The sequence below is a fragment of the Rhinolophus sinicus genome, chromosome 2 (genome assembly GCF_057876585.1).
Source record: "Rhinolophus sinicus isolate RSI-liver-muscle chromosome 2, RSI-T2T, whole genome shotgun sequence".
In the NCBI taxonomy this organism is placed as follows: Eukaryota; Metazoa; Chordata; class Mammalia; order Chiroptera; family Rhinolophidae; genus Rhinolophus; species Rhinolophus sinicus.
Genome location: NC_142502.1, coordinates 60,212,467 through 60,238,779, shown reverse-complemented (window position 1 = coordinate 60,238,779; position 26,313 = coordinate 60,212,467). Strand labels below are relative to the sequence as shown.

General features: G+C 34.9%; 1 long non-coding RNA gene across 1 annotated transcript in view; it reads left to right on the top strand.

Annotated features, from left to right (window-relative positions):
• LOC109453500 (uncharacterized) overlaps positions 1-24,971 on the top strand; it is a 263,884-nt gene extending 238,913 nt beyond the window's left edge. Inside the window, exon 5 of the long non-coding RNA XR_012496936.2 lies at positions 23,475-24,971. This is a non-coding gene — a long non-coding RNA (uncharacterized LOC109453500). The remainder of the gene's footprint in view (positions 1-23,474) is intronic.
• Positions 24,972-26,313: the final 1,342 nt, after the last annotated feature.

Below are 26,313 nucleotides of genomic sequence, written 5' to 3'. Positions count from 1 at the left end.
ATGTATTTATTTAATTTGCTTTAAAATGTTAATTATCAGGTGATTATTTGAAATTGGGCTGTAGACTGGCCTGCAAATGAACACTTACCAATGTATATACATTATTGTCTAATGAAGTAATCATTCTGTCAAAATTAAGTAAACATTTACAAAGAAATATGTTAACAAAGTTAGAAGGCATATATCATATTTCCAAGATTTAAAGGAAAAGTTTGAAAAATTTCACCTTATTTCTGAAATGATTAAAAAAATTCTTCTAATAAAAAGTATAATTTTCTGCTTGCTTCATACCTGTGCATACATGATCACAAGTGGTAACTCACAATATTGAGAAAAATAATTTTATAATAATTGTAATATTAATTATTACAAATAATTTATACAAAATGTTTTGGTATGCTGACCAAAGAAATCCAAGTAAAATAATTTTTTCTCTTCCACTGAGCAAAGATACTGTTTGAAGAATAAGAGATGAGCTAGCAAAAGATGTCAAAAATTATCTGTGAAATGAACTTTAGTCTAAATGAATTTTCATTACAAGTAGATGAAACTTCCTTTGGATAATGAGGCTTTACTGCTTGCATTTGAAAGGTTCACATGGAATAAAAAAGTCATAGAGGAAATGTTATTTTTAAAATTACTGATAATAAATATGAAAAGGTTGTCCATATTTGAAACACTTAAATATAGTTTCATGGAAAAGGATATTCTCTGTTTTGGGGTCATTGATTCTGCTCCTGATGGGTATGCCAGCTATGGGTTGTTGGCAATGTCGGTTTATAGCTAAATTAAAAAATTGCACCAGGTGTTTTAGCAATCCGTTGCATTATTCATGAACTACATGTAGTTCCAAATAATTTTTTGAAAAGCTCCAGAAATCAATGAATGTTTTTAACAATGTTAATAATAAAATCCATAATAAATCTTTTAGTGACTATTTCCTATGGAATACACTGAAATAAAAGTTTGAATATGTTATCCTAGACACAAAAATAGGTAGAACTCCAAAAATGTGGCTGAAAACAGATTCTGTTCACTTTTTAATACTGTTTTATTTTAAAAATTCTACCAATGAAAAATGAACACTAAGACTGAGATATTGTGAATATATGTGACAGCTTTTTTATATATGCATACTTGGTCACCTTAAGCTGCAACAGAACCAAGCCAATTTCATTAAAATGAAATATATAATCATGGTATTCATCAAAAATCTTACACTAGTTAAAGATGATCTTGTTGCTGAGAATTTTCAAAACATCTGTCTTGGTAACATTGTAGACATTAAAGATATTAGTTGGGGATAGATTACTTTTATTTTATTAATAAATAAGATAGGATGGTTAGATTTTAAGTTCTGAATGAACTATATAATACCATATTTGGTGCTTAATCCATTTGAAATAATTGTGGAACATGTTAGCCAAAATATGCAAAAAGAGTTAATTGAGCTAAAATACAACTTTTAGACCAAAGCACAATTTAATTAGTCTAATTATAAAAGGATTTGGCTCCATTTTAGACTTTCTTACCCACATCTTTGAAAAAAACGTCAAATTACCCATAGCTTTTTCCTCTTTATAACAACACATGAAATCAAAGATATTCTAGATTTGTAGCAGTTTCAGCAAAAGCAGCCAAACTATTTACTAAAATGTAATAGATGGAACTTAAGGGTTCTTTTAAATCCTTAGAATCAAATATTATGAACTTAATGGAGCCACACTACTGAAAGTTATTTTAAAACCACTTTTATTTTTAAAAAAATAACACACGGTGAAAGAATCTGTCGTGAGAATTATGTATTGCATATATTTAGATTGTTTACAAGATTTTTTTTTTCTATCTGAAATTGTCCCCAGAGGGTTACATCATTATTTCTATACTACTTCTTTTATTACTGTTTATATTTCCAGTCCATCTTCAGTTACCCTTTTCTTAAGTAAGGACACTCTCTCCAAGAATGTCTGAGTTCAGAGAAAGAAATTTGTAATTCAGAGACTGAATGCATCCTTGACCATGTGGTTGACTCCATGATAAGAAGTGTGTTTCCAGTGGTACTTCCCTGGCACTGTAACATAGTGAAGTGTTTTGAAAGTGCACTTCTAAATAGCACAGCTAATTCACACAAATATCATGCTTCCACATTTTTTTCAACATTGATAGACTGTAATTTACCTTGGCATTTTATCTATACTTCAAATCAGTTTTTTTTCCATTTATCTGTTATGATATACAGATAAGACTGATGTGTTATTAGTTGAGTCTAACTCTACCTTTGCTCTTCCACTTCTCCTGACCTTCTTGTATAGAATGACTTCTCATCATGCTCGCCTATGATCCCAAGGTTCTCATAATTAAGTAAAGTGTAAGAATAAGTAAGACTATAGTGTAGTTATGAATGCACATTAATATATTTGTTCCATTATTATAAATTATTTTATTGTTTATTTAGAAATTCAATTAAATAGTTGAAGTTAGAGTGTGTCTCTTGGAATGTAAGGGGTCTACAGAATTTTTAAAGGGGAGGTGTTGGTTCTAAAAGGATAGGTGTGGCTATAACTTACCAACAGTTATTAGCAATTGAATTAATGTTAACTTTGCTAGTTCTGATTTACGTCTTCTTGGCAGAGCTATAACACATTATGGACTTTGTGTCTTAGGTGTAGTATTAACCACATTTCATGTAGCACCTTATATATATGATATTCAGCAGCCCATCTTTCTAAGTGAAAAGATAAAAGAACTCTGGATGTGCAAATTCTTAGTTGGTTATTCCCTGCTCTCTCCCCCTTCCACTAATTTGGTTAGAGGTAGCCTGTACAGGACATTCTTTAAATGTGTGGCTTAAAGATTAAAACTCAATTCTTAACCATGACACATTTTCAGGACTCACTTTAAATTAATTTTAGGCTATCATGAGCAATGTATGGCTATTCTCAGATTTTTTATAGTCTCCTGTTTTAATGACCTTTTTGTGCTTTAGTCCTGTTGTTCAAATTTATTCAGAGTTAGAAAATATGGTAATTTTGAACAACTTCTTGGTAATTCTGCAAATATAAAGGAAGTTTTAAAAAGGCAGATTTTAAAAAAGTGAATCAATTTGATTCCAAAGCTGGTATTAGCATATTTTAATGCAGGGGAAAGAGCAAGATGCATCTTAAGGTTATTAAAGGTCCGTCAAATTGACCTGTATAAGCTCACAGAAGTTACATGTTTCCGAAGGCCAAGGAACTGTTTCATGACCTTGACGGGTATATTAGTATTTCTATTTAAGTCATTACATTTTCAAACATTGGAACTGCTCAGATTTGGTTCAATGCACAAACCAATCATTTAGAATGTTAAAGAGCATGACTTTGGTCTCCTGGAGACAGCTCTTCTGTAACCGAGCCCTCGTTTGCATGGCCTGCCTACCTTCCCTGTTAATTTTTTTTCCCCCCATGTCAGCCTACATTATGAATGCAGCCCATAGAACAAACACCAACACCTACCACTGGAAATTCTCTCCCTAGAACTCATTTGAAACACATGCTGAAGTTCTCAAATGGCAAGTTTTATAAAATGTCAGAGCATTTTAGAGCTGAAAGTGATTGTTGGATGCACATTACAATCACATGGGGAGCTTAAGAAAACACTAATGCTTCAGCCCCACCTTCGAAATTCTGATTTAACTTGTCTGCAGAAGATTGGGGACATCTATATTTTAGAAAGCTTTCCAAGTAATTTTAATGTCCAGCCAAGTTTGAAATCTACTGGGCTAGTCTCATTCAATAAGATCAAAAAAGAAATTCAGAAAGGATTTGACATAGCAAATGTCACACAACTAGTAAAGCTGAGACTAAAATTATACTTTTTTAAAACTACCCTTTGAGAGGTGTCATCCCACAAAAACTTCAGTCATTAAGTCCAACATGATGTACTTCGATTTTGGAGCCATATACAGCTAGACATCCCTCCTTAAGGGATCAATTTCATCTGATATAATACACTGAAATCCAGTCACATTTTAAAAAATAATGCTAATACTACAGTTCCCATAAAAAGGGGAGAGGGTTGTGTTTTGTGTTGGTTTATAAAGCATAAGTATAGTGATCTCAAATAGTCTCTACCCTTGAAGAGAATTTTCAGAAAAATAGTATAATCTGTACTATAGTTCAATCCCTTTGAGTCCTGGGACCTGGCAAAAAAATATCTTGCTAAGAATTTATACCAAATCAATTTTTAACTGTATTATTCACAACACATTATTACTGTTGATTGTTCAGATGAAAATGGCCTCAGGATTGCAATGAATCATCTGCTTTTATAGTGAGAGAATTTACAACTGCAATAGAAAGACGTAAAATGGCTTAAGGGTTGACATTTAGCCTTTGTTTACAGTATTCTTTTAATATTGATGTTGATCTTTCAGCATCCAGAGCTCAGATGGACAATCTCCACAATAGCAGTTGAAAATTATGCTTGTTTTTAAATTTTTGTTCATTTGTGTTCATATTATTGCAAGTATTAGGGTTGGTGGTGTTTTTATGTTTATATTTTTGTCAATGATGTTGTAGCTAAAGAAAGAGCACATTTACACTCTGAATGCATATGTCAAATGTAGAATTATACATGGAATTATTGCACCTTGACATGTCATTCTGTTCTCTTTCCAATAAAATTTTTCCCTTGAGCCTCCTTTCCCCTGATCATATGTTTAAAAAAAAAAAATGGGTTAGTTCAACTATCTTGAAATTGGCAAATGTCTAGTTTGCTGAACCACAAATGTATGCTCAGCTTAAATGTTTGGTTCATTATTATGGACTTCTAGAATCTGGCAAACCTCTGAACATAGGAAAGCAAACTGGAAAAAAAAAAAAAAAAGCTTAAACTGTTCTATCTCCAAGTTATAAAACTTCATGAATAGTTGAAAGGAGGAGGATACAAGGATGAAAAGAGTGGAAAATCCTACTAAAGTAAGAAAAACAATGATTAAATGATATGCAAATGACTATGCAGACATTTTTAAAGCTTGTGATTATTTTTTTAAAGTATGACTAGTAAAAAGGATTTGTTAAAAGTTCACTTGAATACTGCAAATTTGAATTTCATACACAAAACACACATATAGTGAGGAATTGAAAATTAATGAGAAATTAAATATCAGGAGAATTTAAACCAGTTTTTTTGTTTGTTTTAAGAGATTGCTAGAGGACAGAAAAGAAAGAGATGCTTTTGTTTAAAAGCAGAGTTTGAAACCACTAATCTAGGATACTGGCATCAGCACACATGAATAAAAGAATAAAGCTTGGGAGATATATATTAATATATATCAGCAACCACCATTTGTTATGTGTTATTTGATTCAAAATAATAGAATGGGAAAAGATGTATACTTTTCTTTGACTGTGAGGAAAAAGATTTAACTATTTGGAAATGGGCTGAGCATCTTGTAAATAGGGGACTTGACTATGAGTTTATTTGATTCGAATTGAGAAGAGGTTTGAAAGTCACCTCACCCAGCCAACCAATTCCTGACACTGATGCAACTTAAACAGCAAATTCTTTCATGCACATTGAATAAATTATCTTGACATATTTTATATTTTATAATTAGAGTAAACATAGACAAAATGATTTGAAAGCCTAGTAACTTTCTCTTCTTGGTTTTCTGTTACCAAAGTCCTCAGATATTTTTCTTTTGAATTTGAAATATTTAGAAGAACAATCTAATATGAATGCCTTTCTTCTAGATTGTAAATTCCTCAAGGGCCAGGATCAGATCAGGTTTTATTTTTCCCCTGTATTCTTCTAAACATGTATTCTTCTAAACATTTCAAAACCTCACCCTCTGTGTAAGTTCAATTCCACAGCTTAGATTCTCATTGTTTTACTCTTGACTCTTTTATCCTAGTATCCTCTAAGCTGTGCATAGCACTTGACATAAGGCTGATTCTCAGTACTTAAGTTTGTTTCATAAATGAGAAGATGAATGAATACATAAATTATTAATATTGCTTTTTCCCCAAGATCATGTACACAGATTGTATTTGTATATTTTTATTTGTATTTTTCTCCTTCCTATCTCTACTTACTCCACTGCCAAAAGAGACTCAAATGCTACTCAACATGAAGTGATTGGTATGTGTAATTTTAATGCAGTTTTCTGCATCTTCAGGCTGGGGAAGGAGAGGAGAGAGAAAAGGAAAAAGCATGCTCACGTACACAGTTTAGAAGGGAGTGGAGGCCTTCCCTCTTTACCTTCCCAGCAGCCCTTATGTGACATTCTTAAGCCAAAACAGAGAGGATAATTACCACTAATTGGGTGGATGGTAACAGTATATAGAGAAAGCTAAGCCTCTTGGACAAGGGGAGACTAAACTACAGCGATACATGATGGTTCAAATCATACTTGTCACACATTTCATCTTTGAAACTCTTCTTGGTAATCTCCATGCTTGGCATGGACAGCCCCATGACTTTTTAAAGTTTCAATCAATACGTATTGCTGATGACACCTACTTCTTTGCCTTTAGACCAAATTTCTCTGCTGAGTTTTCATCTCATATATTCAGCCATCCATTGTGTATTTCTCTTCTGGTACTTGGCATCTCAACTGCATAATTTCCAAACCTAAACAATAGGCTCATAATGAAAAATTGCTGATCTGATCATAATTTCTTTTTTGGTTGGGAATGCCTCAACCTACCTATTGAAGCAAACCAGAAACTTGATTCTAAATAGAATCCTTCCGCATCTTCTCCAATCACATTATCAATTTCTAATTATTTTATCTTTGAAACACGTTGCAAAACCTCACCCTTTTATTTAAGTTCAATTCCACAGTTCAGATTCTCATTGCTTTACTTTTGTATCCCAGCATCGTTTAAGCTATTCTCAATTTTTGTGTCATCTTCTTCAATAAGATCTTCTTCCCCTTCTACTGTGATTTACCAGAAATGCAAAACAAATTGTGTTCTTTTTCTTGTAAAATTTCTCAATGACTCATCTTTGACCATCTCAAGAAGTTCATGCGTCTTCTTAACAGGACACACACAACTCTCTGGGCTGGCTAGTGATTTTGGAGATTTTTCAAACCTCTTCTGTGAGTCTGCCCACTCCACTCCTCCCACTCTATCTTAGGTGTGTGTGTGTGTGTAGATAATTTAGGATTCTGTGCCTTCTCTCAATTATTCAGTCATGTCAGGGGCTGAGATCATCCTGCTATCTTTCCCTAGTGCAGTGTCTTGAAAAGCTGAGGTATTGGGTGTAAGCTCCACTTCTTTCCCTCCCTCCTGAAGGAGCTGTCTTAAGATTGTGCCCATTCTCCCCCCCTACTCTCTGGTCACCATTAATCTGTTCTTAGTATCTATGAGTTATTTTTGTTCTGTTTATTTGTTTTGCTTCTTTTTGATTCCACATAAGAGTGAAATCATATGGTATTTGTCTTTCTCCATCTGACTTATTTCACTTAGCATAATACCCTCAAATTCCATGCATGTTGTCACAAATGGCAAGATTTTTTTTTTTTTTTTTTTTTTTTTTTTTTTTTATGGCTGAGTAGTGTCCCATTGTATAAATATGTACCCTTTCTTCATCCATTCATCAATCCATGGTCCTTTAGGTTGTTTCTTCGTTCGTCTGGCTATTGTGAATAACGTTGCAATGAACATAGGTGAATATATCTTTTTTGAGTAGATATGCAGAAGTGAGCTACCTGGGTCATATGGTAGTTCTATTCTTAATTTTGTTTGTTTGTTTGTTTTCCATGGTGGCTGCACCATTTACACTCCCACCAACAGTGTTCATGCAAATGGTCTGCATTGCTGGGTTGCAGGGTTTTTTTCCTTGGTGAGACTGTGTCTTTGCCTCGCCTTTCCGTCTCAATGCTGTCATTTTATTCTTTGTTATGGAGGCTCTGATCATCTAATTTTCAGATCCCTTTCAGAGGGAATTAATCCATATGTAGTTGTATATTTGTTGTGTCCCTGGGAGGAAGTGAGTTCAGGATCTACCTACACTGCCATCTTAGAAAAGTACTGGCTTATAGTTTTGTTTTTTGGGTTTTTTTGAAACTATTAAATAGTAAGTTGCAAGTGATGGTGAAACCAAGACCACACACAGCTCTTCTGTGAGATATGGTGAGCTCAAGTCTCTATTCTTATTTCTTTTGTAAGGAACAATAAAGAAAAACTGGAAAATAATTAAGATATTTCTGAACATTACCTAAATTATGTTAGGCAACATCTAGTTGTGATTAAATTCCTAAGTAAAATCATAGTTTGAGAGATTTCTTGAAATAATTAATGTTAGTTTTAAGTAAATGAAATTAGAATTTCAAAGAGAAAATGGCATAATGAATATATTCAAATAGGGTGGGTAAAAAAATATGTCAAAAATATTTCCTCTACTTCTGGTTGTTTGCCATGAAATAGTGCTGTTAGACAAAAAACACGCACACAAACTCATTTAAAGAGGAACACACTCATGGGACTGTGTAGTGTTATGCCTTCCAGCTTCTGATTTCAACCTGCTTGATTAGACTGTCTTTTTAGAGTATTATGCGATGATGACTGGATTACTCTATACATTTCATTGCATAGCTTGTACAGACATCTATACATCAGTTCGTATAATCAATTCAAACTAACCCTTTTAATTATGACCAAGAGCTTTGCATATTTTTTCTATTTGATCTTTAGTGCTTCTTCTAGTACTTTGTTTAGCAGAGAAACTAGTTTTATATTAAACCATGGGGCTCTGTAACTGTTTTATTATCAAGCATTTATGTAGCATTTTATGTCCTCCAAGGTATTTTATAGCCCTTATTCCAGTTTTTTTCTATCCAATCCCTTTGGGCAGTAACCATAATGTTGTTATTTCCATTTTTACAAACTTCAGAATGGCGGTTATGCAAGGGTAAGTGACTAGCAGAAGGTCAGATGATAAGTTAATAGTCAGAAAGGTATTAGAAGTCATGATCTTTGGTTTGCCAGGTTTTTTTCTTCACTTTCTGCTATACTGATCTGTTTCTGGCCTTTTGCTGATTTTTCTGTGAAGAATTTCTGTAGCTCAAAAAAGGATGAATTTCTTAAGTGATAGAGCATAACATGAAAGGAAGCAGAAATACTAGTATAATTTATTGTAAAGTTTCAAAGTAATTACATGGTTAGTGTAGAAAAAATATTATATTCAAAAGTGTCTAAACTGCTTATGCATTCTTAAATTTGATTAGCCAACATGAATTTCTTTAAAAATACTAAGAGGCTTGTGTGGTCAAAGCTGTTCAATTGGCCACCTGCTTAGATACATAATACTCATTTTTGGGGAAAAAATAGAAATCAGAATAAAATTCTATAGTCTAAAATTATATAAATAGAAAAAAAATGTCAAAAACACACGAAGCCAATAAAAGATCAGTAAAACTTAATAAATGTGAATTTTGCATTTTTCAAATGGTGGTGGTAAACTAGAAGAAGCTTTAGGTTCTCTGAAATTAAGACTCTAGGCGGATGTTTAAAATCTCTCTTTTTAGTTTGTGTGTTAAAACACAGTTTAGTTAAAAATCATAATCTCTTAAATACTTTCATGGTTCAGATGCTTTTTGAAGGCATTTGTTCACAAAAGAAAGTGCTCACTTTTATTATCAGTTTGCTATTAAGTTGGAAGGCTTGTATTTGCATGAAATTCTTTCTCCAGAAAATGTCAATAGAAACCAGAATGTAAATAAGGGCAGGAAGCTGCTCAGATATTTTTCTGTGGTCCTCATTGAAAGGAAAATCTTATGTACATATTCAGTGGATGAGCCTCACTTGCTCCTAGGCTCAATTTTCAACTAATTAATGTCATTCAAGCATTATATGCCTTTGCACTGGCATTCGATCGAATTTCAAATCCTCTATTTGAATGAATAGCACCTTGAGAAGAATTCATTTTTGTATTTTATTTAGCCTAGGCTATGTTTACATTTAATCTCCATTCACTTTAAGTAAGTTTTTTACTACTCTTTTGGAGCAAGGAAAAGCCTCTTTGGTTGTGGCAATTTATTCTTTTCTTAGCTCTTACATTATATATGTTTGTGTGTCTGTTTGTATGTTTGTGTGTTTGTATGGGGTGATCAATATGTTACACAGAATTGATTGCAAAAACTTCTCTATTACTGAAATGACTCTGAAACCTCTAAATAAAATAAAATATATTAACTTTGTTTATATTCAAGTCATGCTAAATATTAATAGAGTCACAAGACATTGTTCTGGGAACTATCCTTGCTGGTAATTTTTATTTTTTTATATTGCCATATGTCCCAAATTTCCAAAAATAAGAGAAAGTAAATAAGAGCTAAAATTCATTAAACATTATCTGTATAACGTTACATGCATTGTCACATTTAATCTTTTCAAACACTCTATTCATTACTATTTTTATCATTGCCAATTTGCAGGTAAGGAAACTGAGTTTCAGAGAAAACAGAATATCTTGTCCAAGGTCAGATAGATAGGAAGTGATCCAACCATTGACAGAGTTGATAGCCTAAAATTTTAATACCTATACTGTATTGAATAAAAGTCATTTTCTAAAGAGGATAAAAGTAAATGATATATTTAAAAATGTATATCCATAAAGTGTTTGGTAAAAACAAAACAAAACAAAGCAAAATTACCCACAAAATAATGTCTTTTGATAGATTCTTCTATTTCTTCTATGACTTCCTTATACAAACTTGAGGCAACTTTTATTTTCCAAAGATGGCCGTAGAAAATTCCCCTATTTCACATGCTCTTAGCTTAATGGATGCTGCTTTTCCTTTATCAAGAAATGGAGTCTTATCCTCTTGTTATTTAATCTAGGTGTGCTGGCAACTGCTCCCATAAACAGAATTTGGTGGAGATAACACTACATGATTTCTGAGGCTAGATTTTGTAAAGGAAAATTTATTCTGACACTTGGTGAAATGATAAGGGAAGACATTATTCAAGACTACTGCTATAGGGAAGAGAGACTGAACTCAACTATGAATACAGAAAAGATTGCTGGGGATTTGTAGACAATGAACAGAGCAAGGGGATCAATAGATGGAAAATTACTAAGAGAACATATCAAGGGTAGGGATTTCTTGATAAACTGACCTAACAGGATTCTTGCCAAAGGTGGGCCAAGGACTTAGACATCAAGGAGTGGGGGATACCTGTGAAAGTGACTTAGCAGGATTCTTTGCTGAAACTGGATTTGGCAGGCCCAAGACAGGACAGGGACAAGAAAGAAGCCTCGTTAAAAAGAGGGCTCAGAGAAGCCTGCCTAAAGTTTGGTCAAAGGGGGAATCTTTGTCAGAAAACGCCATGCATCTTCACTGAGATACTCAGTCTCATAAACCAACCATTATGCTGTGAGGAAGCCCACCATACGTGAAGAAGAAATGTCATTTTACTGGAGAGTTCCACTCACCAGATACCTGAGTAAGCAAGCTTTCAGATGCTGCTACCACCCAAATACTGAGTCATCATTCCTCACCCTTCGTATCTTTCCCACTGAGGCCCAGACATCATGCAGTCGAGGCAAGCCGTCTAGCTGAACCTTGTTCAAATTCTTGATGCATAGAATGCATGAGCATAATTAAATGACTTTGTCTTACGTCTCTAAGTTTGGAATGGGATGTTATGCAGCAATACCAACCTCTTCTTACTATCCTAATTTAAGCCAGCATCATCTTTCTCCTGGGCTATTGCAATTATCTCTAACACTGCTCTCTTCCTGATTTCACTATGGCGCTTCCAGTCTTGTCTCCACCTAGCAGCTCAAGTTAGTGAATGACACTCTCACAACCTTCCAGTGGCATCACGACTTTCACAGAATGAAAGGCAAAATCTCTTACATTAGCTGTTTCTTAGGCCTTTGTCCTTCATCTGCCAGTACTCTCCCCCTGGTGCCCCGAGTCCTAGCCAGTGTGGTGCCCATATTTTTCCTTGAACACATCTATCATGCTCCCTACTCAAGCATGTCTCCTTGTTGTTCTCTGTGACGCAAATGGACTTTGTCCAGAAACCTACATTCCTTATCTCTTGCTTGCTTTGTTGACATAAGAAACATCCAAACCTATAGGAATTTTTTATGAGTTTATTTGAACCAAACTGACCACATGCCAGAAAGCAAGATCTCAAATGCTCTGAAGAATGACAGTTTGCAGTTTCTCTTGTATAAGCATCTGGAATTATGGAGGGAGCATAAGAAAAATTACATGAAGGTGGGAGAAAGCAAGGTGGGGATTGGATTACCTGATGGTTAACAAAATTACATGTTCCCTTGAGGACGGTTATGCCTCTCAGGAGTCTGAGAAAGAGCATTACTCTGGCACTTCAAAGGTGTGTTAACCTAGATATACAAGAGCAATGGACAGGACTTGCTTAAAAACCTTTCACTAAAGAAGTTACAGGCCTGGGGCCTAACTACCCACCATGACCTGACCAATTAGGAATTTATAATTAGATTACCCTGTGAGGTTATTTTCCATCACTGGATTTGTCAGTTGTATTACAGAACCCCCTTTTTATCCACACCATCATGCCTTTGATTAAATGTCACCTTACAGAAAGACTTTCACAGATATTGTATATAAAACTTACACCCTACCGTAACATAACTATCTTATCCTGTTTCTTTTTTCCCATAGCATTTACCACCACTTAAAATATGTATTTATTTGTTAATCTGTTTATCATCTATCTCCCACCCTCCTGTGGATTGGGGTCTTTTGGGAGCTTATATAGGTCTCCTTCAATGAGGAAATTTGTTTTGTTCAGAGCATTAATGCCAGTGTCTAAAATATGCCTGGGATAAAATGAGTTTTTAATAAATATTTGTTGACTGAATAAATTTGAATTACAGGGATTATTTTAAAGAGCTATTTTTTTATATTCCCGGAGATGTTTTTGTCCATAGAAATTATAGCATTAGGTACAATTTTAATTTGTTTCAGTATCTCATTGTACTTTCAAACAAACTTGGAGACAATAGAAATGTAATATATATAATGATTTTTTTAAGTTTCCATTTTACATAATATTTATAGAAAATTACGAAAGAGGGTTCACCAGATCATTAGGAAAAATGTTGGTCATGTTTTAATTTAACAGGTAAATGTGTTGTGCAAAGGCTGTGGGGTTCAGGTTTCTGACAAGGGAAGAGAAGTAAGCATTCAGCCAAGGTGTCAGCTTCTTATTAATGAAGGTGAATGAGGCATCAGATGCAGTTAGAAGTGGAAATTTGACCTGTGCAAGTTATTAGCTCCTTTGTGCCTCAGTTTTCTGAAATTAATAGCATATGTTACAAATGTAAAAAGGGATATACTTTTGTCAGAAATTAATTTTTTAGACCATATTTGATTTCAGCTTCTCAACATTAACCAGGAGAGAGTAGTGTTTCATCCCTAGGCAAAACAATGTGCTCGAGGCCCAGGCTGTGAGGAGAGACAAGGTTTGCTGTGTTCTTCTAGCAATCTCTTCTCTCTCACTTTTATTCCTTTAGCCAAACCTGGAGTTGAACTAGGTCACAGTGTTCTGCCAACGTGTACAGAAAATGACTTTTCTGCTATTTAATAACAAAGCCATAGGTTTGCTTGTCTATGGTATAAAGAGCATATGATATGGGAAAGCTAAAACAGAAGATCTCAGTCCTGAAGAATTACAGAAAGGATGGAAAGGAGACGGGAGAGTGTGAAAGGACAAAACATGTCCGGATAGTCTTAATTTCCTGTCGTCAGGCTTGGAGAAGACATGCATTCGAAGAATTTAGGGGTATATCTAGTATGGAAAGATCTCTCTTTGGAATTCTAGAGGGAATCTGTAACATCAAAGGCCAACCAATCTAGTTAAAAGAGTGAAGGCTGGGAGAAGATCTAGTTGGCCTTCCTCAGCCTCTCAGTTCATTTGTGGAGTGCATGCTGATTAAAAAGCCAGTGGGCTTGTCAAGTACCTGCAGTTGATCCCACAATCCAGGCTGGGTAAACTGACAGACATGGGAGTAAGAGGGTGCCTACATGTCTGCAATCAGGAGAGTTGAAGGGAGTTCAGGTTATTTTATTCCAGGAGCATTGCCCAGGCCAAAATAAAGAACTGCAAATGCCCTAGTCACAGATTAAAGCTTCAAAAGTCAAAAAGTAGACAGGAATCATTGCCCCAGAATCCAGGAGACAATTACGAGTGTAGACCCAGTGATTATTAGCTTGGTGCAAAAGTGATTGCAGTTTAAAATGTTAAAAGTACTTGCAAAAATCACAATGACTTTTGCACCAACCTAATAGCACAAGGTCAGGGTATTAATCCATTTTTCAAAACTGTAAGGCCAAGTCACCCACACACTCCTTCTCTGGTACCTAATCTTTGAGAAAAGACAGGAGGCGAGGGAGGCTCGCTGAAAGACTGAGCCCTTTACCCCAACTAGAGACCAGGCCCTAGAGGTAGTGTTTACATTATCAGATTGGATTAAATTTAGATTGGGCATTTAGTTAGGTTTTTGCTCTTTTCTTTTCTTTCCTTTTCTTTTCTCTTTTTAATGCTAACCAAGTGTTGGGAGTTTTCCCAATTAATTATCAAAACTAAATGACATTTTATTTTTACATCTGACTTTTTATCAGTGTTCTTCACCATGACAGAGGATTATTGAGAGAATTTAAAGTAATGTTTACAGTGCTTAGTATAGTGCTTGGTATTTAATAGTTGCTAACAAAATGGCAGCTATTACTATTTTTAAAAGTAAAGCAACATTCTTATATCGGGAAAAATATAATAACGGCCAAGGGATTAGTAGCAAAGCCACTGATTGGATAGTGGCCTTGGCTTTCAGGAAACCCGAACTCCCTATCTTTTATACCCCATCCATTTATCCTTCACATGTCTGTGACCTTTAAAACAATAAACACACTCCAGTAACAAAGGAAGTTTTGGAAAACTTTAACCTTTAAATGTAACCTAAAGATGCCATATTTGTTATTTCTTCGCTCTGCATATACAGTCATTTTCTATAATCTTGATTAGTATTTAATGTAGATGGGTTTAAAAAATACAATTTTTTAAAAAAAACCAGTGCTTCAAAATGGATAGCTAAAGGTACTGCTACGCAGTGACAATATTCCTAAAATTAGTGACGTGTTGTGTTGCTGATTTGATTTCTACAATAATATTTAAAACACATATACCAGCTATTGACCCAAAAATACATATACCATGATGACAAAGGCAAAATTTTTTGAGTACTTTTACTTTTTATGGCCATAAGCTATGTTTCACAGGTATCATTTCATTAATCCCCACAATTCTGTTCTATAAATACAACCATGCTCCTCATTTTACAGATGGGAAAACTGAGACACAGAGACTTTACATAACTCTTCCAAGATTACATAGCTAATAATCAGCACTGGATTTTGAGTTGATGCAGTGTGATTTCACTATCGTTGTTCTTAATTGCCATGCTGTAGAGATTTGTTACTTTATTGAGGACAATCTGCTTTGCAGCTTACATTTTGCAATAGAGTATTGACTTTGGTACATTTTCAACAAAAAATGCCTTCTGCTTTCAACACAAGAAAGAAATATTTTAAAATACCCCACAGATTAGGTTTTAACAGATAATCATTTTAATTCATCGTTTTGTAGATAATATATCACACAAAAAGTGCTTTTGGTGTGGGTGTTTGAAATAGGATTTTGATAAAATTTTAACAAAGTTTTATCAGCAGGTTCTTTGCTTTAAAAAATCTACTCATCAGGAGATATTGTTCCATTAATGTAAGTGGACCAAATTTCTTATAAAGAGAATTTGAAGGTGCTTTTTTTCCCTATGGTATCAACATCTATAATTCCATTTCTTTATTAAAGGTGATTTGACACAATGAACAAAATTCAAAGCTGTTCAAGCATTAGAGCATAACTGATACATTTCCAAAATGAAAGCACATTTCTGAAAAGTTGAGGGAGTTTGTATAAAAAAGTGATTGCTTCATGAGAAGAGGTGATAAAGTCCTTCTGGAATAAGAATGCAATTTTCCTGTGAAAAACCACATTTTTTTTCTTAAGAAATTTTGAAAGTAAATTAAGTGAAAACATATTAAGATAAGTTGTCCATTTTTTATAATAATGTTTCCAATTTTCCTTTTATTATTAAAGGGCTTCATGTGTAAAAAAATGAAAATTATTACAAATTGGACATCTATCACATTCTTGCTCTATTTTAGGCACTCTTCAAGACACTTTACATATATTCAATTACTTAATTCTCATAACAGCTGCATAAGGTCCCTCTTTCATAGACAATGAAACTAAGGTACAGAGAGATTAAGGAAGTTGTGCAAAAGTGGCCCAAGAGTGTATTGTTTGGATCCAGAGTTGTCTCACTTAATTGCTATGTAACTTTGCCCTTAACATAATTCAAGAATATTCTGTTTCTGATATATTTTCAAATTTCCACAAGTTTTTCACTCATTGAATATTATTTTATCAAGAATAAAGCTGAATTTTACATGATTTTTATAGAAAATACAAGACACAGCTACTTCAGCTATTTTATCTATTATTTCTCAAAAATATTCTGTGTTTGAAATCATAACTTTCCCCTACAGAGATGTAATTTGTTTTAATTAGGTCATCTAAATGTCAATTATTTATGTTGACTACAGCAATTCCTAATTTGGGAATTTCACACGCCTTCACTCTTACCTGGCACTCTGGGAATCTTCTCTGTTTTGCATAACCTTAATTATATTACTTTGTTGAAGAGATGCAAGAAAAATGACATTCTTCTAGAGTGACTTCTCAATTAAATCAAAGCAATCTGATAAGATTAAAGAAAATGCTGGCAAAGCACTGAGCAGTGAGAGAGAGACTATCCATGTTAAATGAGTTATCAGGAATAAAGTACAGAATTATATCAGGACACTATTCATTTAGCATAATTAGTAGTTTTTGTTACTAATGTGCTAAATGATTTATTAGCTGTCAATGAGAAGTTGAGGTGCTATAACAATTATTCCAAAATATTGTATCATGATTTATGCACCAACTGTATTTCCCAAACATTTTAACTCTATTTAGCCCTCCCCATGTTTTGGTAAAATAAGTAAGAACAAATATAATTCCAAATATAAAGATAGAGACTGAGTCACACAGAGGTTAAGTAACCTCAGGAAAATCTCACAGATACAAAAGTGAGTCTAGAGTTTTGAGGTCTGCAAATTCCCAGTCATTGTTCCATGCCTAAAACCATGGTCTCTGCACAGAAATAGTTTCATGTTGAGAAGAAAATGGAGAAGAAAGAAAGGAGAGGGAGAGAAAGAACAACTGAAAATTGTATTATTCATTTTATAGAAACACTGGGAAATAGATTATCTTCTATAAAAATAGAGCTGGTTATGAGTAAAGGAGAGCATAAAATGGTTTCCTTTCAAATGCTCTAAAACTTTTATTTATTTTTTTAAGCTATGTAGGAATAAACCCTATATGAATCTTTTCTTAAGGAATCTTGTCAGACAAAGAAGAAATTATAAATTGCAAACAAAGTGTGAGTTCCTGCTTATGAAGATTTTTGACTGTTAAAACATTAAAATGATATGAACTGTACAAGGGACTACTGCAGTTTCTCCAGGTCAAGTATGTTTTGCTAGGAGTACAAAGGCCGTGGGGTACAGAGCAGTTGATCAAATTTATGGACTAATGTCTGTGATGCTGCATGGTGGGAAAAAGAATTATATAAGTGTTACATCTGCTCCTTAGGAAGTCATCAATGAACACTTCCTAAGTTTTTAATGTCTATGTGTGTGTCACATGCATCACAATGAACTGAATCCCTGTTCACTCACTCTCTTGTATTTGGGGTGAGTACTTGCATTACTCAGCTGCATGTTGTGGGCTAAAATGTTCTCATGCACTAACCTTTTAAAATACTTCCACAACATATAAAAGATGTGATTGGTGTTATTAGAATCAGACCTGAGGTTATAAGTGAAATCTGATTAAATGTAACGTGATCATTAGAACCCAGACATTAGTCTCTGCTGTTTGTGTATGGTAGTAATTAGTATTCAACAAAAGAATGTCCCCCAAAAGAAAAGCTATTAAGCAATCTAAGAACTTTTAAACTGTGTTTTGTACAACTAAACTCTAGCTCAGTTTGAGAAGTTAGGAAACCAATTAAATGGCAAAATACCCCCATTTCCTTTCTTTCTAAGGAAAGATCAAATGGAATGCACTCATTTATCATTTTCTTAGGTTATCTGTATGTTAAGTTTGAATTCTCGATGGAGTTTGAACAAAATTTGGTCTAATAGATTATCTTGACTTCTTTCTCAGGATATTGAGTATTTTCACCTAGGCTTGGTACAAAGGAAATATTGTTTTTTAGACTAAAATACTATTCTTTATTATTCTCACAAATGTGTTTGCTTTTCTAAGGATATTGCCTAATCAATATCTGTATTCCAGTCAATCTAGGAGAGCATTCTTTAGGATTCATAGAAAATTTGGCCTGACAATAGCCTTATGTTAATATTTCCATGGACTGCCAGATCATCTAATTTTATTTGATTATTCTTTAGTGTTGTGGAAAACAATAAGAAGAGGTATGTTATCAGTCCGATATTATTTAATTTGCCTCTATCTAGCTAAGAAGACAACATGGGTCGGGAATGTTGGGAATAATGTGTTTTTGGACAAGACCTTAACACCATGACTTCAAAAGATTTTAAACATCATCAAAAATTAAGCATATCAAAGTTGTCGTGTATGGATAGAGTGACTTTGGTGCACACAAAATAAAATTAATGTATTTAAAATTGCGTACCTTTGTAGTTTTGGAGCCACCTGTGAACTTACAATAAAGCCTACTGATCTTGTAGTTCAGGGAAAAATTTCTCAGCCTAAGATTTCCATAAGAAATCCAGATCAGCAAGCTATTTGTGAGCTCTCCTTTTTGGGTAGCCCACTGCCAGTGATTCACTGGAGAGCATAGTTGTAGAACAATACATGAATGGATTAAAAAGAACAGTGCATCATTCTAAAGGGAGATGGAATATGGCATCAAACTCTAGGCCAAAAGGGATGCCTATGGAGGACTGAATAAAATGTTACAACATATTCTTAACAGAAGTTTGAGAACTAAAAAATAGAATGTTTTTGAATTTTTCAGCACCATAGAACACCATGTAAAAAATATGAGAAGAATAAACAAAAACAAATTGACACATAGTCATTTTTGTAGTGCAACAACAGTGTATAAAAAAATAACTGACAAAGTTTAAAAAGTAATCAGATAGAGAAGACAAAATTGACTCCAAGTTAGGTCAAATATTTCTATCATGGTTTCATATTCTATCTTTTGTTTATTGTTCTGGTAAAGGACTGATTTCTAAAATATATTACAAAAAAAAACCTCTTGAAACTTAATTATAAGAAAACAAGCAAGATTTAAAAATGGGCCAAAGACCTTAACAGACACCTACCTCATCAAAGAAGATATACAGATGGCAAATAAGCATATGAAAAGATGTTCCATATTACATGACATCAAGAAAATGAAAATTAAAACAACAATGAGATAACATTACAACTATTGGAATGTGCCCAAAATCTGAAAAAATTACATGAAATGCTGGTGAGAATGTGGAGCAATAGGAACTCTCATTTATTGCTGGAAATGCAAAATGATACAGTCACTTTGGAAGACAGTTTGATGACTTCTTGCAAAACTAAGCAAACTCTTGCCATAGGATCCAGAAATCACACTTCTTGGTATTTACCCAAAGGAGCTGAAAAATTATGTTTACCCATAAACCTGCACACAGATGTTTATAGCAACTTTATTCCTAATTGCCAAAAATTGGAAGCAACCAAGATGTTCTTCAATAAGTGAATGGATAAATAAACTGGAGTATATCCAAACAATGGAATTTAATTCAGTGCTATGTAAAAATAAATGATCTATAAAACCATAAAAAGATATGGAGGAACATTTAAATGCATATTATTAAGTTAAAGAAGCCAATTTAAAAATAAAAGAAGCAAAAACTATAAACTGTATGATTCCTGATTCCAACTATATGACGTTTTGGAAAAAGCAAAACTATAGAGACAGTAAAAACACCAATGGTTGTCAGAGTTTGAGGGAAAAGATAAATAGGTGAAGCACAGAGGATTTTTAGAGCAATGAAAATACTCTGTATGTGAATGTAATGGTAGTAGATATGTATCATTATACATTTCTTCACCCCATACAATGTACAACATTATGAGTGAAAAATAGTATCCTTCAGGGTGCACTGAGGAACCTAAGCCATGTGGGCTCTGCGCTAGTGCAGACTGGGAAAGTAAGCATCTCACATTTTCAGCTTCCATTTTTAAGGATGGTCTTTGCCTCACACTAAGATTTCTAATAGGAGGGGGACTATTTGGCCAAAAGAATGACAAATATCCGTGACAAACAGGAACGTGAAAGATTGACTATTATCATTGCTTCTACTCTACACTTACAAGATGGATATAGTAAGATGGGAAAAATAAATAACAACTAAATAGATTGGGAAGGAAGAAACAAAGCCTTTTGTATACACAGATGTTTTGAGTGGACAAAAAAAATCTAGAAAATCTATCTATAGCAACCATTTGAATTAATAAAGTTTAGAAGCTTTACTGGAAACCAATCCGTATACAAGAAATCAGTGTTTTTCCTATTCTCAGTGACAGTAAATTAAACATGGAATTTTAATAAATATTTTATTTACAATAGCAACAAAAACAATTAAGTACATAAGAATAAATATGTGTTGTTAAAAAACTCTTAAATATGACATTATTGTGGGACCTAACAGAAGATCTAGAAAAAGAGGAGTTAGTTCTTATTCATATTCAAGCACAATAAATATTGCAAAGATAAAAATTCTCAGATAAATTTATATACTCAATGCAATTCCATTTAAAATGCCTAATGTGATTATATATATATATATATATATATATATATATATATATATATTCAAAAAATTGAGTATGAAACTCACATAAAAGTGTAAAGAGCCAAGAGATGATTGTAAAACAAAATTAAATCACTTGATGATCGAATCCAAAGTTATGCTTATGTCCGTACTTATGCATGTAATGATGTACCATTAAAATAAAAGTTGCTGTAGGCTTCTGATAACCTTTTTCAGATTAAAGAAGTTCTGTTTTATTTCTACTGTGCTGTTTTTTAAATCATAAAAGGGTACTGAATTTTATAAAAATTTGGTATCTATTGAGATGATTATAAGTGTTTTATTTTTCTCCTTTGTTAACATGGTGAAAAAGTTTCATGTTATTAACCTTTTTTGCATTCCTTTGATTAAATATGCCTTCTTGTAATTTTAAAAATATTTGATAGTTTACTTATTCTATTATAGGATTTTTTCATCTAGTGTCAGAAGTGAGATTTGCCTCCATTTTCCTTTCTAGTACAGTACTTACATAGATTTTGGGGAAACTTTCTTCTTTTTCAGCTCTCTAGAATGGTGTTTATCAAGGAGGGATCTTGTGGTCCTGGAAAGATTGGCAGAACTCACCTACAAAACCTGAATGTGATTGATTTCTATTGTTTTGTGGGTAGATTTTAAACTACTGATTCTATTTATTTAATGGTTTTAGATTTCTTTAATGATTTAATGGTTTTAGATGGTTCCACATTTCCCAGACTTTAATTCCAACATGACTTTGAAAGAAACTTGACCAATACCATCTCCACCCTCTCCAGCTTCTAAAACAATCCCATTTTACCCTCTCTGGAAGTCAGTAATTAGTAACATCTCCTAAATCTTCAGCTGTTGTTTTGAACATTCCCTTCATGTTCTTGTTCTAGTTAATACCTGGCTGACCCCTGGAGATACTGCCTCCTGTGCCACCATCTTGAGTCCCTGTAATACCTTCTTCACACTCACAAGCCCTAAAATAACCCACTGTGCTCTCTGGAAGGCACAGTCAGTAATTATTCAGAACTTCAACTCTTTTTCCCTGCTGCCCTCAGGAATGCTGCCTCTTGTGCAGCCCTCTCAAATGATATCTCCTATTCTTCTCATGCTACTGTGCCTAGGGGTGATATTTGGTATATATTTCAGTCCTTACTGCTGCTTCTAGAAAATTCTCCCTACCCATAGTATCACTAAAATTTTAGAAATCTTATATTATCAATATGTACTGCATATTTTCTGAGATGCACCAAGGTAAGTGGGGATGCAGTCTTCTTCAGATTCAGGTAATCAGAGTGTTCATAGTCTGTAGAGAATTAAAATGCAATAATAAAACCAACACAAATGCCAGTATGTTTTTTATCACTACCGTGCACCTACAATTCTAAACAATGCTACACTTTTGGGTACACAATTGCACACTATCCTTTCTTGCAGTAGGCACCTACCAACTCCTAGGCACGCCTTTTATTCATTTGAAGACTAACTCCTAGGTCACTGTCGGTCTCTCCAACATGACCCCTGTATTAATTTTCAAGAACTCATAACTCAAGTGGATAACCTTTCAACACACTGGGTTCTCAGTTTCAACTTTCCTTCAATGATTTTGTATTCCACGCTACTTTAGCCATCTAATTCCATTGTCCCACACTAGTCCTTTTCATGGCAATGGCAACATGTTTATAATCTTAGTTTCAAGCACTCCACTCTCTCATAACTACGTCCTATATTTCCAATTTATTATAACAATTCTATCCAATCATACTACTTTTTAACTACCCCTCAGACCCCTTCCTTCCTCAAGTTAAATTTTTTAGCCCATCTGTGTAACTACTTCCTTCAATATAGGGTATGCAGAGAATTAATTACCAGAAGGGTAGCCTTCAGCCAATAGGGCATAGGATGTCCCTGCTTCCCTGTACTTCAGTGGGACAGTTCTGATGTCCACTCTCCATGGATCTTTAAAGGGATTCTAGAGGAACTGAACTCCAGTTTCCCAAATTGATAACTGGCTTAATAACACACTCTTTACTGGATTTTTTTTTTTTTTTTTAACTTTCCTTGTTCAATTCCTCCCTTCTGCGTCCTAAGATTTCTTAACAAATAAGCTACCTGCATAAAATTCTTATCTCTGGCTCTGTTTTTAGGGGAACCCAGATTAATCAACTATGTATAAACTCTCTTTACTTCTAGCTAATGTCAACTCCTCCACTTGGTACTAGAACCCACTCCCTTTGTCTACTCAAGCACCTTGCTTCAGTAATTCTCCCTTATTTCCTTTATCATTCTCCCTCTTCTCAACTAATAGAAATTCCCATTTCTAGTTCTAGCTATTCTCTGATTTCTTTCCTTCGCTTAGAATCACACTGAGGGAGAGGGTTTTTCACAAAACATATATTGTCTTTATTTCTCCCTCTCTTCTTTTCTTAAATATAATTTAAATCAGTTAATGGCTCTCTACCTCTATTCTTTTTTTTTTTTTTTTTTTAACTTTTATTTATGTGTATTTTTCTAGGACCCATCAGCTCCAAGTCAAGGAGTTATTTCAATCTAGTTGTGGACGGCACAGCTCACAGTGGCCCATGTGGGGATCGAACCGGCAACCTTGTTGGTAAGAGCACTGCACTCTAACCAACTGAGCTAACAGCCCACCCCCCTACCTCCATTCTTTAGCCCTGTCTCTATATCCCCAGCCCCTAACAACTGCTCTTATAAAGGTTACATGTGAAATCCTTGTTGCTAAATTCAGTGGTCAATTCTCAGTCTCCATTTTCTTGATTTACTCAGAGGGCAGCTATATAATCATCACCTGTTTTCCTCAAGTCCCCACTTCGCCAGGATTCTGGTGCTACTCGGATTTCTTCCCACTGTGGCTGGCAGCTTGGGCTGTTATTATTCCTGGTCTCAGTGATGAAGAATCAATTCAGTTTGCCTCAGGGCAGTGTGGGGAGAGGTGCGGACTAAACATAAACATTGTCTTCCAACCTGTATTTTCACTGCTTTCCCTGGACACCCATGGCTTTGAGTTTCGCTTTTCTCCATCAACCTCTCAAATCCCTGCAGTTCTACTAGTTTATGGCAGAATTCATATTCCCCAGGGATTTTTCTTTTCTAATTTAATTATTCTTTAAAATTATTCTGATTTATGATTCTGTCTGGGTTGGTGTGGAGGAAGGAGTCAATATCTCAAACTAATCTTCAATCTTAATGGGAACCTGTGAAATAAAAGATTACCTCTGCAGGCTAGGGTTGCCCAAACCCTACACATTCAAAACAAACAAACAAACAAACAAACAAAAACAAACAAACAAATAAACAAAAGCCTGTCTTCAGGAGAACTGTCCCTTGACTTGCTCCTGGGGATATAATCTCTGAACCCCGAGAAGAGTATTTGAGCCTCACAGCGTGGGCCTGGCTGCATCTGTTTGACCACAAAGTTGATGTTACCAAAGTGCTTTTAGTGGATGCCTGTTTCTGTGTCCCTGAGGCTCTGGGCCACACTGTGTCCGTTTGACCTCTTGGAGGAGCTGGAGGCTGAATAGTTAAGGGCTGTCATGTCTGTGTTGCATGCCTGCATGACGAATCTTCAGTAAAGTCCCTGGAAGCCAAGGCTGAGGTGAGCTCCCTGGTTGACGGTACTTCCCAAGTGTTGTCACATTTCACTGCTGGGAGAATTAAGTGTGTCCTCATGCAACTTCACTGGGATGGGACACTTGGAGGCTTGTATCAGGTTTCTCCAGGACTTTGTCTATGTGCCTTTTCTCTTTGCTTATTTGAATTTGTATCCTTTACTGTAATAAACTAAAATCATGATTGTAACAACATTTCAGAGTGGTGTGAGCCCTTTGAGTGTATTCCTGAGCCCAAAGGTGGCCTTGGCAACCCTGACACGAACCAGATTATCTATAACAGGGAACAAAAGGATTGGAATTTTGAAGAGAAGGGAAGGGGATGTGAGGAGGATTTGTTTGGCAAGACTTGTGTTGTGGCTTCTATTTGCTGCAAGTCTAGTGAGAAGAGTTTACCATGATTTCTAAGAGAATTTAATATGTGTCTCCTAAAGTGGGGCCATTCCGGAGGATCAGTGTTTGGCTCTCACTTCAGATATGTGTCTTTGTAAGTTTCCCTGGAGGTGAGAATGATGATAAAGTTTGCTGCTGGGCAGAGCTTGGTGTGCATTTTCTAAGTTTGTTTAAAGTAATAATAGAACATGAGTATTTTCTGTGCACAATATGGCCCGTGCCAGAGAGAGAGAGAGAGAGAGAGAGAGAGAGAGAGAGAGAGAGAGAGAGAGAGAGAGACAGAGAGACAGAGAGAGAGAGAGACAGAGAAGAAGCATGGAGTTTTTCTCATCCTGTCCTGGTGGGCTGTCCATAGAAGCAAAGGCACCTGAGCAAAAAGAGAAAATTCTACCGAGTTCTAATAGACCAAACTGAAGAGCCTGCATTAACTGTATCAAAGGAAACCCAGGTGACAGATCATCTCTGATAAAAACCATAAAACTGTTAGGTAGAAGTTAGAAAATGTAGGAGAAGGAGGATTAACTGCTTCCTCCAGCCACATACCTGTTTTTACAACAGATGACAAGAGGTGGTCTGGAGCAAGATAAGGATTAGAGTTAACAGACCTCTACCCATTTTAGGAGGTCGCACCCTTCTCCTATGGAAGAGCACACACCACCTTTTCCCACCAAATCAATATGTAACTCCCTCACCCCACCTGGCAATCTATAAGTCCTCGAGACAAGAGCTCTCACCCACTTTTTTTTTTCACCAGCTCTCTTGCCCGTGCGCTTGCTGTCTCTCTCTCCTCGCCCACCTCAGCTAGGCCCATTCTCTTCCTTGAGAATGCATCACTAATAATCCCTGCTTGCATATTAATCAGCTTGCTGACTTTTGATTCTTCACTGTATCAGCAAGAAAAAGACTCCCGTAACAAAACCACCCACCAAACATGCAGTCAGCTTTAAATACATGCCAGATCCAGGGAGCACAAAGCAAACTTAACAAAATTATCCATCAAGTAAGAATTTTTCTGCGTTGACCTTTCTCCCCCACCCCCCATTTATGCCTCATGGGAGGTGACGACACCCTGATGGGGAAGATGAAGAGAGGCCTTGAAGCCTAAGACAGGAAGGAAGAGAAGGACCACAACCCTCTTCCCTGACCTACTGCTTGATACAGGTCCAGGTAGAGTATAGAACAATTTTTAACTTCAAACCAAGTTTTGAATTTTGATTAATTCTAAGACTAGGTATTTTTGATAACTACGTTGAGATTGAATTGTAATTACACTATAGGACTTTTTGTTGTATAAGACTGATCAAAAAGCTATGAGACCATGGGAGTTTTCAT